Source organism: Pteronotus mesoamericanus, unplaced genomic scaffold (assembly GCF_021234165.1).
Source record: "Pteronotus mesoamericanus isolate MK-2021 breed Mesoamerican mustached bat unplaced genomic scaffold, CSHL_Meso_final contig_82, whole genome shotgun sequence".
Lineage (NCBI taxonomy): Eukaryota > Metazoa > Chordata > Mammalia > Chiroptera > Mormoopidae > Pteronotus > Pteronotus mesoamericanus.
The window spans coordinates 2,811,064-2,827,516 of NW_026555265.1; the positions used below are offsets into that span (position 1 = coordinate 2,811,064).

At 37.8% G+C, this 16,453-nt stretch overlaps 1 long non-coding RNA gene across 1 annotated transcript in view; it reads right to left on the reverse strand.

The window, feature by feature from the left end:
• Positions 1 to 16,055, reverse strand: part of LOC129079872 (uncharacterized) — a 118,617-nt gene extending 102,562 nt beyond the window's left edge. The window contains exon 1 of the long non-coding RNA XR_008530113.1: positions 16,002 to 16,055. This is a non-coding gene — a long non-coding RNA (uncharacterized LOC129079872). The remainder of the gene's footprint in view (positions 1 to 16,001) is intronic.
• Between the last annotated feature and the right edge of the window lie 398 nt (positions 16,056 to 16,453).

Sequence of the window (16,453 nt, forward strand, 5' to 3'; positions counted from 1 at the left end):
TACCCCACTTCCTTCCATATATCCACCTCTTGACTTACTGCTTCTGAAATAGATAGGCCACATGTTTTCATTTTGATGTCTTTAATGTCATCTTCACAGGGACATCAACAGAATGACAAATGCAGGGATGGAGCTAAAGTTCCAGAATTCCCCTCTATATACTCTTCACCCAGGTTTCTGTTGTGGCCACACTAATATGTAAAATGGAGCCCATCATTCTAATAACCCTTCTCTGTCTCTTTATTCTCCCCTTTTGCCCTCAGGGCAACAACTCCTGACATCCAAGTACTACCACTAGCCATTGTAGATGTCATGACCTTAATAAGAAACTTCACAGCTTACAAATCACTTTCTGCCCATCACTTTGGTGAACCTCAGATCTTTCTTGTGATCTACGCATCGGTGTGACTGCCAACATCTCACTGGGCCAATGAGACAGTATGGACAAAGAGCCTGGTAGACACCTTATGGGAGCCCCCTGCATCTCTCCTCCCCACATGCACATTGTCTTACCAAGGAAATACAGTGATCAGGCACTGTTTTTGTTTGTTTGTTTGTTTGTTTGTTTGTTTTTTGAGGAAAGGATCTTAAATTGTATTTTAACTCCATTCTATATCCACACACACTTTGTATTTTCCACATCATTCATGACCAGGCCCCTCCTTTTATTTTGATATAGTAAATTCAGGGCACCTCAGACTGGACATCTAGATGACGTCTTGCTGTACTTCCAAAATCTAGGTTTGAGTTAAATCTAGATCAACCTGAAAAAATTGTCATTATTCCCCTCCGGGCTTTTATTTCTTGCATTATCCTTCCACACTTCCTTGTCATGCCTTCCTCCAAAATTTTCTAATGCATAAGTACTCCAAACCACCCAACTTAAGACTCCCTTGATTTTTCTTCTTGCTTTCTAGTTCAGATTAACACAGGAACATTTAGGATCTTCAGATACAGATTATGTACTCTCCTTCATGTAGCAAAACACAAAATTTATTTTAAAATATTTATCAGTTTAAACTTTTCACTAACTGCCTGGTCTTTATAATTAATTAGATGGCTTTTATCTATATGTAAGTTAGGTATCTCCAATATCTTTAGCATGTTGACATCAGATTATAAAATGGAGAGGACCAGTGAGCTGCTCAGTGCCAAGCATAAGAGGTCATCTTATTAATCAATTGGAGAGAAGATTAACATCCATTCAACACACACTTATTAATCACTTCACCTGAACTCCTATAGTACTCAAGACCTAGTAGTATGTACTTGTTATGAGTATATTATTCACACCTTCCAATTAGACAATGAGGCTCTTTCAACGTGTCTGGTCTCAGCTTGCCACTGCCTGTCTTTGACATTCAGCAATTCACTTCACTTCCCTGGGCCTCAGTTTCCCCATTGTGGGAGGTGAGTAAATAGCATGCTAAATCCACTGATTCACCTTCTTCCTTCACCATTTAATTATAAGAGCTACTAGGAGAGCTCAAAGAAGGAGGCATTAAGTGCTCTTTAAGAGAACTCAGCTGATTGTTGAATCTGGGAGATGGGAACATAGCAGCTCTTGTCTACTTTTGTGCATGTTTGAAAATGCTCCTACTACAAAGAATAAAAATAAATGGAAGAAATACAGGCTACACAGAGCAGGTAGCAGCTGAGCGGAATTGAAGCATGGGTAGGATTTCAATGAGCCGACACTGGGTCAGGGGCCATTCCAGGCAGGGCACGTCATGAGCCAAGGCATAGAGACTGGAAAATACAAGGTGTTCACAAAGAACTGGGAGTAGTCATGTGTGGCTGCAGCACAGGGTGCAAGAAGGGAGTGTTGGGAAATGAGCTGGAAAGGTATCGTAGGGTCACAGCTGAAGGGCCTAGAAAGGCAGAGTGAGGAGCCTGTGCCTAATTCAGTTCCAAGGAAAAGTGACCTCATTGGTTAAGCCCACATTGGCCCTACCCTTTCTCAGTCAGCCTGGGTGTAGGCCCGGGAGAAGGGCATGTGGCAGAAACTGGCAGGGGAGCATGCTGGCAGCACCCCCCAGCTTGTTTCTTCACCAGGAAACAAGGTTTCCTGTAACTCATACCCATGAATCAGCATTTCCTCTGTCAATAATACACAGCAAGAAATGCAACAGCACAGGGCTTGGGGGAAATGGAAGAAAGAGAGGAATATTCCATGACACGGCTGGGCTCTGCTCTCCTTTTCCCTCATGAAACACTCCTGATAAGCTCCCAAATAACACTCAGGTTTCAAAAGATAAGTTTCTCAGAGAACCTCACAGTATCTTGCGAAGATTAAGTCCTACGGAATACTCTGGTCATATTAGGTGTTTCTATCATCATTCAGATAAGTAAGATCGCTTTCTGAATTCTTTCATTACATGATAGCTAAACATTAATATAATAGCGTTTTAACCTTGCAGAGGCTTGATTGTATGTGTGACTTGCTTTTAGTTTTTACACATCCCTGTCTAATATTTTATTAGATTCTCATGATAATCCTGTGAGGTACACAGGAAATATTATACCTATTTCACAAGTGCTGATACCAAGGCAGGGAGATGAAATATTTCTTCTCTGTTAGATCTGTTTTGGAGAAGCAGAGTGACCCCAACTCTTCAAACACTAGTCCAAGGTTCATTTCAAGATCATGGGCTTTTAATACATAAACAAACAAATAAATATTGCTATATTTATTCTAGTATATTTTAAGACTATTAAATTAATAGTATATTTAATTTAAAATATTAAAATTATATATCATATATATACATATATATATCACACACATCCTACTTAGTACCAGAAAGAATTTCATTTACTCCTTCATTCCATTCATTCGTTAGATATTTATTGACTGCTTACTCTGTGCCAAGCTCTGTTCTAGAAAAATTTCATAGTGAACAAAACAAAGAGCTCTGCCTTCAGAAAGGCTACATTCTCATTGAGGAACTCAGTAAATGAGACAAAGGTAAAATGCAGCATGTGTTAGAGAGTTACATGGTTACATGTGCTTTGAAGAACGGAAAAAATAGAAGAGTATAAGAATAGTTGGAAGAGTTGCAGGGGGTGGGGGTGAGTGTGATACAATTTTAGTAGAGTGTTCAGCAATAGCCTCCCTGAAAATGTGAAGTTTAAATCAAGACCTGAAAAGATAAGCAAGCAAGCCACGTGGATATATGGGGTGCTGGGAGTCAGCAGAAGCAGTGGCAAATGCCAAAACTCTGAAGTAATGTTTTCCTGCATGTGCAAGGAAGAGTACAGTGGCTGGGCTGGAGGGAGAAATAGGGGAAAGAGGAAAAAGTAGGGGGTAGAGTTTGGGGATAGATCATGTAGACCATTATAAAGACTTGAAATTGCCTTAAGAGAATCTGCTCTCATTTACTCAAAACCAGAACCAAACCAAACAAACAGACAAAGACAAAACCAAAATAAAACAAGACAAAGGGGTAAAGTGCAAAATAAAACAGCAGAAGCATGTAAAGGCACTTAAGGTTGGTAACACCCACTTCTGCATCTGGAATCTGGATCCAGAATCCAAGCCCTCAAGCCAGCCACCCTGGCAGCTTTCTGAGACAGCCATGCAGCGGCAAAGTCGGGCCGAGGGGCCACTTACGACCGCAAGCCTGGGCCTGGGCACCAGACCTCACCTGGGTTCCTGTGAGCTGGGCCACTGGGATCTGTCAGGCCTCCTCTCGTTCAGGCTACAGGCTGTAGGCAGAATAAAACCCTCCAGAGTCTTCTCCTCCCAAGGTTTCCCAGGCACAGAATATCCAAACTCTCAGCTCAGCCCTACAAAAGCTCCCTCCTTAACTCAGGAGTCCATAATACACTTGTTTTGACCCTGATTCATCCCAGAAGGTCGAGTGCCCATGTGGACATGGACATGATATGAAGGAAAGTGAACAGAATAACTATGTCACCCTAATTCTGGAAGTCAATGTTCCTTCACTTTTTATTCTTTCTCTTTGTTAAGCCTATGGGCTTAACGGGTAAGCGTGTATTCAATTCATGCCCATACTGTCTCCACTACAACTTCCCCACTGCTTTGGAGAGTTTTAGAAAATTTATTTGTGTGTTTTCTCCAAATATGGATACTGGGACCAATGAGAGGTAGTTCAGCCCTTCAAAGCCTTTAATGACTATCTCTTTGATTTGCCTCCAGAAGTCACTTGCATAGATGAGAACAGGACATACACCAAGTCAACAGTGGACACTAGGTGGAGAAGTCCCTCACCATTGTTTTCATTATGTGTGAGCGGACGAGAGATGCTCTGTCACTCAGAGACATATGAACAACCTCAACAACCCCAGTCAAACCAGACAATATGATCAGGGGTTGGGAATAAAAACAGCTAAAATAGCTCTTCATATTGTTTCTCTCATTCATGCCTTCCTCCGCCACTTCCCCCCAAAACTATCACCATCTTAGTTTGAGTCTCCTCTGAACTATTTTTTTAATTAAACTTTGTATTTTGAGGTACTTGTAGAATTATAGGCACTTGTAAGAAATAATACAGAGAGAGACTGTGTACCCTTTATCCAATGTTAACATCTTGTAAAATGATGGTACAATATATAATCAAAACATTGATATTAATACAGTCAAGATAGAGAATATTTCCATCATCCCAAGGGTCTCTCATGTTGTCCATTTATAACCAGACCTACTTTCTTCCCACCCCACCCTAATTCCTGGCAACCACCATTCTGTTCTCCATTTCTAAAATCTTGTCAATTCAAGAACATATTATACTTTATATTATACTAGTTAATAATATTTTAATAACTATCTATGGTGCCCGACAGGTACTAGAATCTTCAGGGATATCACTTCCTAAGTTACATAAATATCTAACCACTATGCTGTATAACTAAAACTAATATAGAATAATATTGGATGTCATTTGTAATTGAAAAAATTTTAAATGTAATATGAATGGAATTATACCATATGCAATCTTTTGTATTTGGCTTTTCTTATCAGGGTAATTGTTATCAGGAGTTTCATCTAGGTCATGTGTTTATCAAGTTAGGTTTGTTTGTTTTTTTAAAAATTACTGAGTGGTATTCCACGTATGAATGTTCCAACAGTTTATTCACCCCCTGAAAGACATTTGAATGGTTTCTAGTTTGGGGCTATTGTGAACAAGTTTGCTACAAACAATGTATATAGGATTTTGTGTGAGCATAAATCTTCATTTCTTTTGGTTTGACTGGGGTTGTTGAGGTTGTTCATATGTCTCACAAGTGCTCACAAGTGCAATTACTCAGATATATGGCATTGCATCTTTACTTTTCTTTTAAGGACACTGCCAAAATATTTTCTAGAGAGATTGTATATCATCTTACTTTCCTACCAGTTAGGTATGTATTAGTGTATTAGTTTTTCTGCATACTTGCTAGCACTTTGTGTTGTCACTTTTTTTTGTCATTTTAGCCATTCTGATAGGTGTATAGTGATAACTAATGTGTTTTTAATTAACATTCTCCTGATCACTAATGATGTTGACTATCTCTCCATGGGTTTACTTGCCACCTGTACATACTCTTTGATAGGATGTCTCTTCACATCTTTCGTTGACTAAATCAAAGTGTTTTTTGACTGCTGAGTTTGAGAATCTTGAATATATTAGTTATCAGGCGATTTGCTATTTTCTTCCCAGTCAATAGTTGGTCTTTTTACCCTGCTAGCTGCTGAACCTTTTGTGTAGCAAATTTTAAAAATTGCGATGAAGTCTTATTTTTTCCTTTATGGATTATACATGCAGTGTAAAGTCTAAAAACTCTTTGCCTAGCTCAAGATCTTAGAGGGTTTCTTTCCTAAAAATTGTAGAGTTTTCATGGTTTACTTTTAAGTTCATTATCTATTTTAAGTTAATTTTTATATAAAGTGTAAGACTTAAGCTGAGGTTTGTTCCTTTATTTGTTTCTTTGTTTGTTTTGCTTATGCATGTCCAATTACTCCAGCACAATTTGTGGAAAGGCTACATTTCTTCCACTAAATTGCTTTTGCATCTTTTTCAAAAACAGATGGGTATATTTGTGTGCGTCCATTTCTGGGCTCTCTGTTCTGTTCTGTTGATCAGTGTGTATATCTCTCTGCAAATACCACATAGTCTTACTTACTGTAGCTGTATAATATGTCTTCAAATCAGTTGGACATGTTTCTCTTTATTCTTCTTTTTCTAAATCATTTTAGCTATCCAAGTTCCTTTGCCCTTCCATATAAATTTTAGAATTACCTTGTTGAAACCTACCAAAAAATCTTCCCGTGATTTTGAGAAGAATTGTAATAAATCTGTATATCAATTTGGAGAAAATTGACAGCTTTCCTAATGTGGTAGACAGAATAATGGACCCTCAAGATTTCCACATCCTAATCCTTGGAAACCGTGAAAATGTCACTTTATATGACAGAAGTTGACTTTACTAATGTGATTAAGGTAAAGACCTGGACAGGCAAATGTTTGTGCGAATTATCCAGATGGACCTACTGTAATGACAATGTCTTTATACAAAGGAGGTAGGAAGGTGAGAGTCAGAGGAAGGGACATGTGATGATGCAGGCAGAGGTCAGAAAGAGACTGAAAGGTACTACACTGCTGACTTGGAAATAGAGGAGGGGCCATAAATCAAGAAATGCAGGTGGCTTCTCGAAGCTGAAAAGGCTAAGAAGTATTGGGTTGGCCAAAAGTCCATTTAGTTTTTTTCCATAAAATAAAAGACACATTTTTCATTTTCACCAATAACTTTATTGATTTCGATATTTTGAGTATGCTGGCTCTCTCCCACATGGTATAACATTGATTGTTCTCAATTAATGTCTCAATTTAATCGCTATCAACTTCAACTGGCCTACCCTACTGTGGAACATTGTCCAGAGAGAACTCTCTGGTGTTAAACTTTGCAAACCACTTTGGACATGTTCGATCAGTCACAGCAGCTTCTCTATATACTGCACAAATCTTCTTTTATGTTTCAGTTGCGTTTTTACCTTTCTTGAAATAATAAAGCATAATATTCTGAAAATGTTGCATATTTTCTTCCACCTTCAATATTAAAATGGCTATATAAAAATTAACCAATTTTGAAAAATTTTTTTAAATGCACACTGATATGACAGCTGTCACAATACCATCTAACAAAATTGTTTTGAATTAAGTTAAGGCAACTAATTGCTACTAGAGCCATCTTTTGTTTAAAAAAAGAAGAGGAAAAAGAATTTTTTGGCCAACCCAATAGATTTTCCCCTCAGAGTCTCCAAAGAACCAGCTCTGACAACACTTGGATTTAAGCCCCTAAGGTTCCATATTAGGCTTTAGAAATACAGAACTGTAAAAAAATTGATTGCATTGGTTTAAACCACTAAGTTTGTGTGATTTTTTTAACAGCAGAAATGGGAAACTAATAAAACTATGCTGAGTCTGTCAATCAATGAACAGAAATGGTATGTCTCCTCCATTTATTTAGCTTTCTTTCAATGTCTTTCTTTAGCATTTTACATTTTTTAGTATACAAGTCCTGCACATGTTTTTGTTACATTTACATTTAAGCATTTACATTTTTGAGCAATAAGTGATTTTTTTATTTTAATGTGTATGTGTCCATTGATAGTATATAGAAATACAGTAATTTTTTGTGTTTATTTTGTATCCTGCAACATTGCTGAACTCACTTATTAGTTCTAAGAGGCATTTTTTTTTAAATTACCTTATTTTTAAATTTTATTTATTGGTTTGCAAGAGAGAGGAACATCGATTTGATATTCCACTTATTTATAGATTCATTGGTTGTTTCTTGTATGTGCCCTGACTGGGGATTGAACCCACAACCTTGATGTGTGGGGATGATGCTCTAACCAACTGAGCTACCCAGCCAGAGCAGAGGGGTTTTGTTTGTTTTGTTTTTAGATTTCTTGCAATTTTCTATGTAGATAATCATTATTTATAAATAAGGGCAATTTTATTTCTTAATTTCTGATTTTTATTCTTTCTAGTTCCTTTTCTTGACTTACAGTATTGACTAGACATTCCAACAATAATAATAAAAGAGTTGAGAGTAAACATACTTGCCTCATTCTTGATCTAACGGGGAAAGGATTTGATCTTTCACCCTTAGGTATAATAGTAGATACAGGGTTTTGTAGACATTTTTCTGTTATCCGAGATTTCTGAGCTCTTTCATCATGAATGAGTGTTGAATTTTGTCAAGTGCCTTTTCTGCATTGACTGATGCAGTTATGTAGTTTTCCTTCTTTAGGCATTGAATATGGTGAATTAACATTAACTAATTTTTTATTATTGAACCAGCCTTGCATCTCTGGAATAAATCCTACTTGACCATGGTGCATAATTCTTTTCATAATTACTGAATCCTATTATATGTTTTGTTCTAGTTTGTTCCATCCTATTTTTTAAAAAAAGATTTTGCCTCTATATTCATGAGAGATGTTAGTCTCATTTCTAGTGTTCCCTATTTGTACTTTTTTTGGTTTTATTATCAAGATAATGCTATCTTCATAAAATGAAGTGGGTATTGTTCCCTCTTCTATTTTCTAGATATGTAAAATTGGTGTTAACTCTTCCTTAAGTGTCTGAGAGTTTTCTTCAGTGAAGCCATCTGGGACTGAAGATTTCCTTTCTAAAATTTTTAAAAACTGTGAATGCAATTTTCTTAGTAATTTTAGGGCCATTCAAATTATCTATATCATATTGGGTAGGTTGTGGTAGTTTTTTAAGGAGTTGGTTTATTTCATTCAGGTGTCAAACTTTTGTGTGTAGAGTTTTCACATTGACCTGGTGTTTAAGGTTTTCTCTAACTCTAACCCACCTCTTCAATCTCTTTCTTCCCCCTTCAACAGTCTCAGTGAAGCTCAGTGAATTGGAATCGCGGTGAATTGGATTCATCTTTGGGATTCCTTGCATACTCAGTGCTTTCTCACTGCCTCACGTTGCTATTTTCATTTTCTGTACCTGAATATCCCAAAGTTTCAAAAGTTTTATTTTTCATTCAAGGGCCACTCCAAAACTGCAAGCTGTCTTTCTTGTTTCCCTTTAAATTCACCTGGACTACATTTTCTGTGGCAGTTCTGTTGTGTGTACTGGATACTGCCTTGTGTAGAGGGTACTTGTGAACATGAACTTATGGCCCAACTACACTATAGGCTTTCTGAGGGATTAAACCCTGTATAATTACTCTTGGCATTATTCCTGGGCCCTGGCACTGGGTATGGCACAAAATATGTGCACAAAGGACATCTGAAGAATTAACTCACAGGGTCCCGCACGTAATATTCCATCCAAGAAGTCCCTTGACCGCCTTTCTTTGGTATTTAGGAAGCTATTTTTCCAGGTCCTGCTCTTGAAACAGGAATTGACTTGGCCTCTGAAGACAGCTGGTTCTTTGAGTAGTTGGAGGGAAAGAGTCACTCTCAGCACTAAGCCAGATCTCAAGGGAAAAACATCCTGTGGCTTTCAGAGCCATAAAGACTGTCTCACAAAACCACAGGTTTATTATGAAGGGATGGGACACAGCCTGGGTTCCGGAAATTTACCAATTTACAGAAAGAACACCTTCTCACCTTCTCCTGCCATCTAAATTAGTCATTCAAATACTCCTTAGCAGCACCATCCTAAATGGAGATGTATTAAGGAAGCAGAATGCTAAAGTGATTCCAAGCTCAGCAGGCATCTGTATCCAACAGTATCATTGAGATTGACTTTGAGGCCCAAGCTGGGAATAAACATTCTCCAGGGAATCCTCCTACTATCTCAAAATAGGAGAAGGTGAGGTGGCTAGGGAGAGAGGCAGAGATAGAGATGAAACAAACTGGGGAGAAGGAGAAACATTCTCTACTCTTGTGACTGTCAATAATCCCCTGTTGGTGATACCATTGTTCCCCTCCTAGTCTGAGCCTCTGTGCCTCCCACCCCTATGTGCTGCTATATCTTTTTATATGGCCTCCCAACCTATGTCTTTCTCTGCATCAACCTATTTCAGCAGGCATACAGGCCCTCTGCGTATTACAACTTTACCTCCCACCATTCTAGTTACACACAAAGCTGACAAAAACAGAATAGAAAGAATATAGAATCTAGAATTAAATCTGTATTCAAATCTAGCTCACTCGTAATAGTTTGACAATCTTGGGTAACTCATTTAGCTTAATGAGCTTCAGTTTTTTACCAAAAAAAATTTGTTTAAAGAATAATAATAACTCAAAGGTTTTGTGAAAAATAAATAAGGTGTGAATGTAAAGTACACAGCACATAATAGGTACTCAGTACCTGATGGCTGTTTTTACTATGCTGAAGCACAGTGAGCAACTTCCATATTCCTGAAACACTCCTGCGTCTTTGCTCAGGCCTAACAGCCCTGGTAAGATTATCAAGTGCCCTTGCACAAGGAATAAGAAGGGACTAACCAAGGATGAAGGGTGGGGATGAGGAAGAACCCATATAAGATAAGCTGCTTATTGTTAGAAAGAAACAATGAACACAGCTCTGAGAGAGGCTGCAGGAAGTACAGGTGAGACAGCAGGTCCAGTAATTCAGAATAGCTGGGCAGGAACCCACAGTTTCAGCATCTGATTTTCTTCCTTGAACATCAGAACAAGCCCAGGCCTACTTCCCCATAGTTGATATGGATACCTCTTCCATCTCTTCATGTAGATGGGTTATCTCTGTTTCTCTGATAGAGAATTATTCGAATGCTCTGTCCAACTCAGAAGAGAGGTTGGTGGTAGGCAACTCAGCCTGGGGTTTAATTCTGAAGTCTTTTCACTGTGGCTTGTACACCTATCATACTCAGTATGTATGTATGTTATTATAAGGGGCTCAAGAAAATAGTGTCAAGAGACCCACTTCATAAGTACGCTTATTATTATCTCCGCTGCTCAAGCCACACAAAATAAATGTCTGGCATTTCCAGAAATTGCTATTGATTCAGCAGCAGATTTTACAAGGCCAATCAATAACAGTTTCCTCCATACCCTCCGCCCCCAGCATATATTTATTTGTGATCAAGCTCTCTGTTCCTCCTGTGCTTTCTAGTGCTTGTAATTGGTCCAGAATAAATGGATGATTTCATCTTTTTCCAGGAAAACAAAAAGAGGAGATAAAGAACTCTGCTATTAAAAGTATCTCCCTCCCCTAGCCAGAAACAAAGCTGTATCCATATATGTATATGTGTGGGAGAGAGATAGAGAGAAAACCTGCATTCAAGCCTGTCTGCCAGGATGAGACCCTCAGCACGTAAACCACAATATGCGGCCCCTTTTCCCTGTACCTAAGTCGTGCTGTAGTAAGAGTTTAGGGACCCAGAAAGACACATAGACCCATCTAGTCGTGAATGTTTACATCATGATGCCTTTATATCTTACTGTGTTGTCAAAGGAATAACAGAGGCTCAGAGCAGGTTAGAACTTCAAAATTCATTAGCCCACTCCCCCTCTTCTTACAGATTAAAGCACAAAGACTCAAAAAAGAAAAGTGGGTCTCAACTCAGGTCTCCTGCCTCAAAATGTGACCTTATTTGGAAAGGGTCTTTTCAGAGGTCATCAAGTTAAAATGAGAGCATTAGAGTGTCCCTTAATTCAATATGACTGGTGTCCTTATAGGAAAGGAGAAGTTTGGACACTGAGAAAGACACACAAACAAGCACAACTCTATGTGAAGATGAAGACAGAGATCAGGCAGATGCTTCTTCAAGCCATTGAACACCAAAGACTACCAGCAAATCACCAAAAGCTAAAAGAGAGATATGCAACTCCCTCTTCCCCATACCCTTCCAAAGGAACACTTTAGTCTTGGATTTCTAACCTCCACAACTATGAGACAACAAATTTCTGCTGCTTAAGCTACTTAGTTTGTAGTGCTTTGATACGACAGCCCTAGAAAACTAATATATTCCTTTTGTTCAACAGTGAATGTATAGGAGGCCCAGCACCAAGGACTCCAGAGCTTAAAGTACAACAAATGTTAGAACTATATACTAGAGGCTCAGAAACCATCTTTGATAATCCTACTCCAAATAAATACAGCATCAAGAGAGAGGGTATGCATGCACATGGGGAATACCTATCCCCAATTTCTCAACAAGACAAACTTTTTTTGCAACTGTGAAGAAAGTAAAATAACTGCTAAAACTACATGAAATCATTTGTTAATGTGGTAAGACATCAGTCACATACAGTTTATTTTATGATGGAACAAATTTCACATATTTTTCAAGGTAGAATATAAAAGTAAAGAAAACTCATCAATACCTTAGCAAAAGATAATGCTATAGGTTCCCAAGATATATTTCACTTACTTCTTCCTAAGGACAAGGAAATGCTGTATTTCCCACTCTCCTTTGCAGCTAAAATGGACCATGTGACTAGCTCTGAACAATGGGTAATATGTAGAAGTGACGTAAGTAGAAGCATAGGAAAGTGTGAGTCTTCCATATTCTCTTTCCTTCCAACAGACTCTAGAAGTCATATATTGAGATTGAGATGGGTGTGTAATTAAAGTAGACAATCCTTAAGTGACTGAGTGAGAAAGAGCTGCCTTGGAGAACCATCTGGCCCTCAATGAAGCTTCTATGAGACAGAAATACATGCTTTTGAGAGTTGGGGGAAATCCTCTAACCCAGGGGTCCCTAACCTCTCCCCCCAAACCATGGACGCTGTTCACATTACCACCTGTACTCCACTTCCTAGTCCCCCTTCCCCCCCTGCCCAACTCACTCCAGTCTGTGGAAAAATTTTCTTCCATGAAACCAGTCCCTGGTGCAAAAAAGGTTGGGAGCTGCTAATTACCTAACATTTTGGCTTAACAGATCTGATGATGGCCTTCATCCTTGCAATTTGTATTTGATTAATATACTTTCAAAATAACAAACTACTTGAAAAACATTAACTTGGAATTTCTCATGTTTCTTGTTGCCTAGTAAATAGTCATTGGCAGAGCAACCCACCCCAGCTATGTCCATGTGATTCTCTCCTACAACCCAGACCCTGGGCCCCACATTAAGGAAACACCTCTTCAACATGCTTGACCACTCCTCCACTGAGTGGGGCAGAACCTTAGAGGAAAAAATGCATTTTCTGCCTCAAAAAGCAGCCATTCCTGACACAACTCTGATTGTGAGAAATTTATTCCATATTGTATTTATAATCAGATCTTGTGTTACTTCATCCATTGACCTTAGTGCTACCATCTAGAATTCTGAAATGACAAAGGATAAGTCCATACTTCTCCCAAATTGCTTCCCCCAGGCTGATGCTTTAATCAAAGATTTCTTTCCAGAAATCTTGTTAATCAAGCTATTGCTAATAAGTCAAATCCCTCTAGAATGTAAGCCAATGCATTGTCCCAATTATTTTGTTGTGTTTGGATTTTATATCAAAAAATATTTCAAATAAATGGAATTCCACCAGGGGCCCAACATTCTTTCAGTTAAAGAAAGATTTGCATCATAGCAATATTTGTTTTATTAGGATTTAACCTATCCATTTCTCTGCTGAGTGCCTGTGTAGGAATGTGGGAAATAGCTTTCTATCACAATAAGCTCAGAAAAAAATGTCAGTGAAATGCAGGCAAACAGATTATGATTGCATCGACAACTCTTTTCATAAGCTAATGGGCTGTCTAACCTATTCGTGATTGCTGTCCCCCATAGGGTCTTGTAAGCACATTGCCAAGGAGTTTGTTGAATTTGGCAAATTGATACCCTGGGCTTGTTTGACTTCCCATTTCTGTGAATGATCCTTAGGTATTTAACAATATGTGAATGTGCTTAGAACGCTTAATGGGGGCATTAGTTAGGTAAATAAGTGATTCAGTTCTCCTTTTCCTTAACAATTGATTCCCTTCGTGCTTTAAGTGGAAATTTTTAAATGTGTACATACATGTGAGGTATCTCAGTCCTGTAATTTATGCTTGATCATCAGGACTCCTATAAAAGAGCTAACATACAATTTTACTCAAAGGACTAAAGCAATCAAATCAACATGAGGGCTAAAAAAACATATAAAAAATGGAAACTTACTAGTAAACAAAGTATTTTTTAATTACATTTCAAATTAGAATAGCTAATATTGGCAGGGTTTGGGGAAACACTTTTATGTATTCCTGTGGGAGCATAAGTTGAGACCATCTATCTGAAAGACAATTTGGCAAATATATCAAAAGTCTTTAAAGTGTGTATACCCTCTGACCCAGACCCAATGACTTCACTTCTGGGAATTTATTCTAAGGAAATAATACTGAGTGTGTGTAAAGATTTACTTATGAAAAATGCTTATTGCAACATTATTTACAATAGCAGCAATTGGGAAAAACAAATAGCCAACAAAAAAGAAATTGACTTTTTAAAGGGAATGGGAGGGTCGGGAACGTGTAGCAAGGTCTCATTGACAAAACCAAAGGGGAAGGATTGAGGGTGGGAGGGGGAGGGGATGGTGGTGGGGGGAAGGCAGAGACAAATGTATTTGAAAAAATTAAAAAATATTATCTTCAAAAAAAGGAAATTGACTTTTTAAAAAAACATAACACACTCATTTATTCAATGTTATATTACACAAAGCCTTAAAAATTATGTTACAGAAGAATTAGTAATACAAAAAAATGTTCAAAATATACTGTTAAGATTATTTTAAAGCAAGTTTCAAATCAAATCAGTATTTTAAGATACCAGTTTTGCAAACACTTATATGAACAAACATAGATTAAAGACATAACAAAATTTAACGTGTTTGAAGGCTGAGATTGTGGATGTTTTTATTTCCTTCTTTGTCTCTCCTGAATTTTTCTAAATATTTAGCAATGAACAAATAAAATATTTGGTGTACAAAAATACTATAATAAAATTGAATCTTACATGTAAAATATTTTAATTTTTCGAGATGCTGTTATTACTAGAAAATCAAGTGTATCTTTCCGACTGGCTTACCTCACAACGCTAAGTGAAACTTTCTTTGGCATTTTAACTAGTTCAGAACCAAATATCCTCCATCTTTTAAAGCAAGTTTGAAAACCAATGGACAATTCCACAACTAGCCAAGGTACCCAACTCAACTGCATTTGAAATATGGAGATTTATGGAATTTGTAAAGCTGGGAATAGAATATTAGTGTCATCACTCAAGAGCATTAAATCTGGAGTCAGAACACCTGGGATCAAGTTCTTACCGACTTTAGCTGGTGACCTTGAGCAAGCCCCTCAGCCCTTCCATGGGACTCTCAGACTAGAATATATATATTTTTTCACTTTCTATTTTTTTAAATAAAAGATATGAAAGGTCAATTTATTTAAAATACTACCAAGGCATAGCTTTAGTCATCTCTTGCCTAGAATTCCACAATTAACAATAAATCATGGTTGGAATGACACAAAACAAGGAACTGATTTTCTTTTCATTTTTGTTTGTTTGCTTGTTTGATGTAAGATAAAACATCCATGCATGGACAAGGTGTGTTCATCATAAACATATAGCTTACATTATTGCAAAGTGAATCTCTGTGCAGTTCCACCCAACCAAAGAAAAAGAACATGGCCAGTATCCCAGGAGGCCTGCACATGTCCCTTCCCAATCACACCTGCTTTCCTACCTCCCCAAAACCATGGCTTTCCTGACATTATTATTATCATTTTATTCACTTGCTGTATAGTTTTACCACTTAGGCATGCATCTCTGATCCATATAGTTTAGTTTATATTTGAACTTTATGTAAATAGAATCATACAGAAAAAATTGTCATAATAGTTGTAAAAAAATTATAAAGTATAATGTATACATCAGTGAATGGCAATATTATCAATAATCCTATTATGTGGGGACATAGGCATTCAACTCTCCAAAGCAGGTGGCTAGTCTCACAATTTTAACATTGAGCCATCTCCCGTCAGGCCTAGACCTCCTCCCCCTTCCAGGTGGTCGGCACAGGCTTACATTCAGGGCCCATCAGAGCTCTATTTTTGTGACTTCCTATGCCACCTGGATGGAAAAGTACTCACCTGAGGCTGAAGGGGTCTGTAAATACCTGCTTTGTTCATAAATTAGTAGGCTTCCCTCCTTTGAATGAGTTCCCTAGCTATTATGAAGGCTCTAAGGTCACATCTAGTTAATCGTTGGCTAGAAATCAATACACAGAAACCGATGGTTTATGATAAGGGCTTATAATAAACAAGTTCAAGTCCAAGAAACTGGCTGTCTTTTTCTCTTAAATGCTAAAAAGAAGGTGCCGATCCCCAGTCCTATTCGGAGAAAGCATAACTTCACTCATATCGCTATCTAAATCAATAACTATTTCATATATTTTTTTATAAGTCGTCTTCCCTTCTTTGGCCAATTCATTGTGTCCTTAGGCTCAACTGTTTAAATGTCACCTAGACTTTTTTAAAATCCCAAGGAAATGCATCACCTTATTGGTATCACAAGACCTCAGGGTTACAGCTACCCTCTGTCC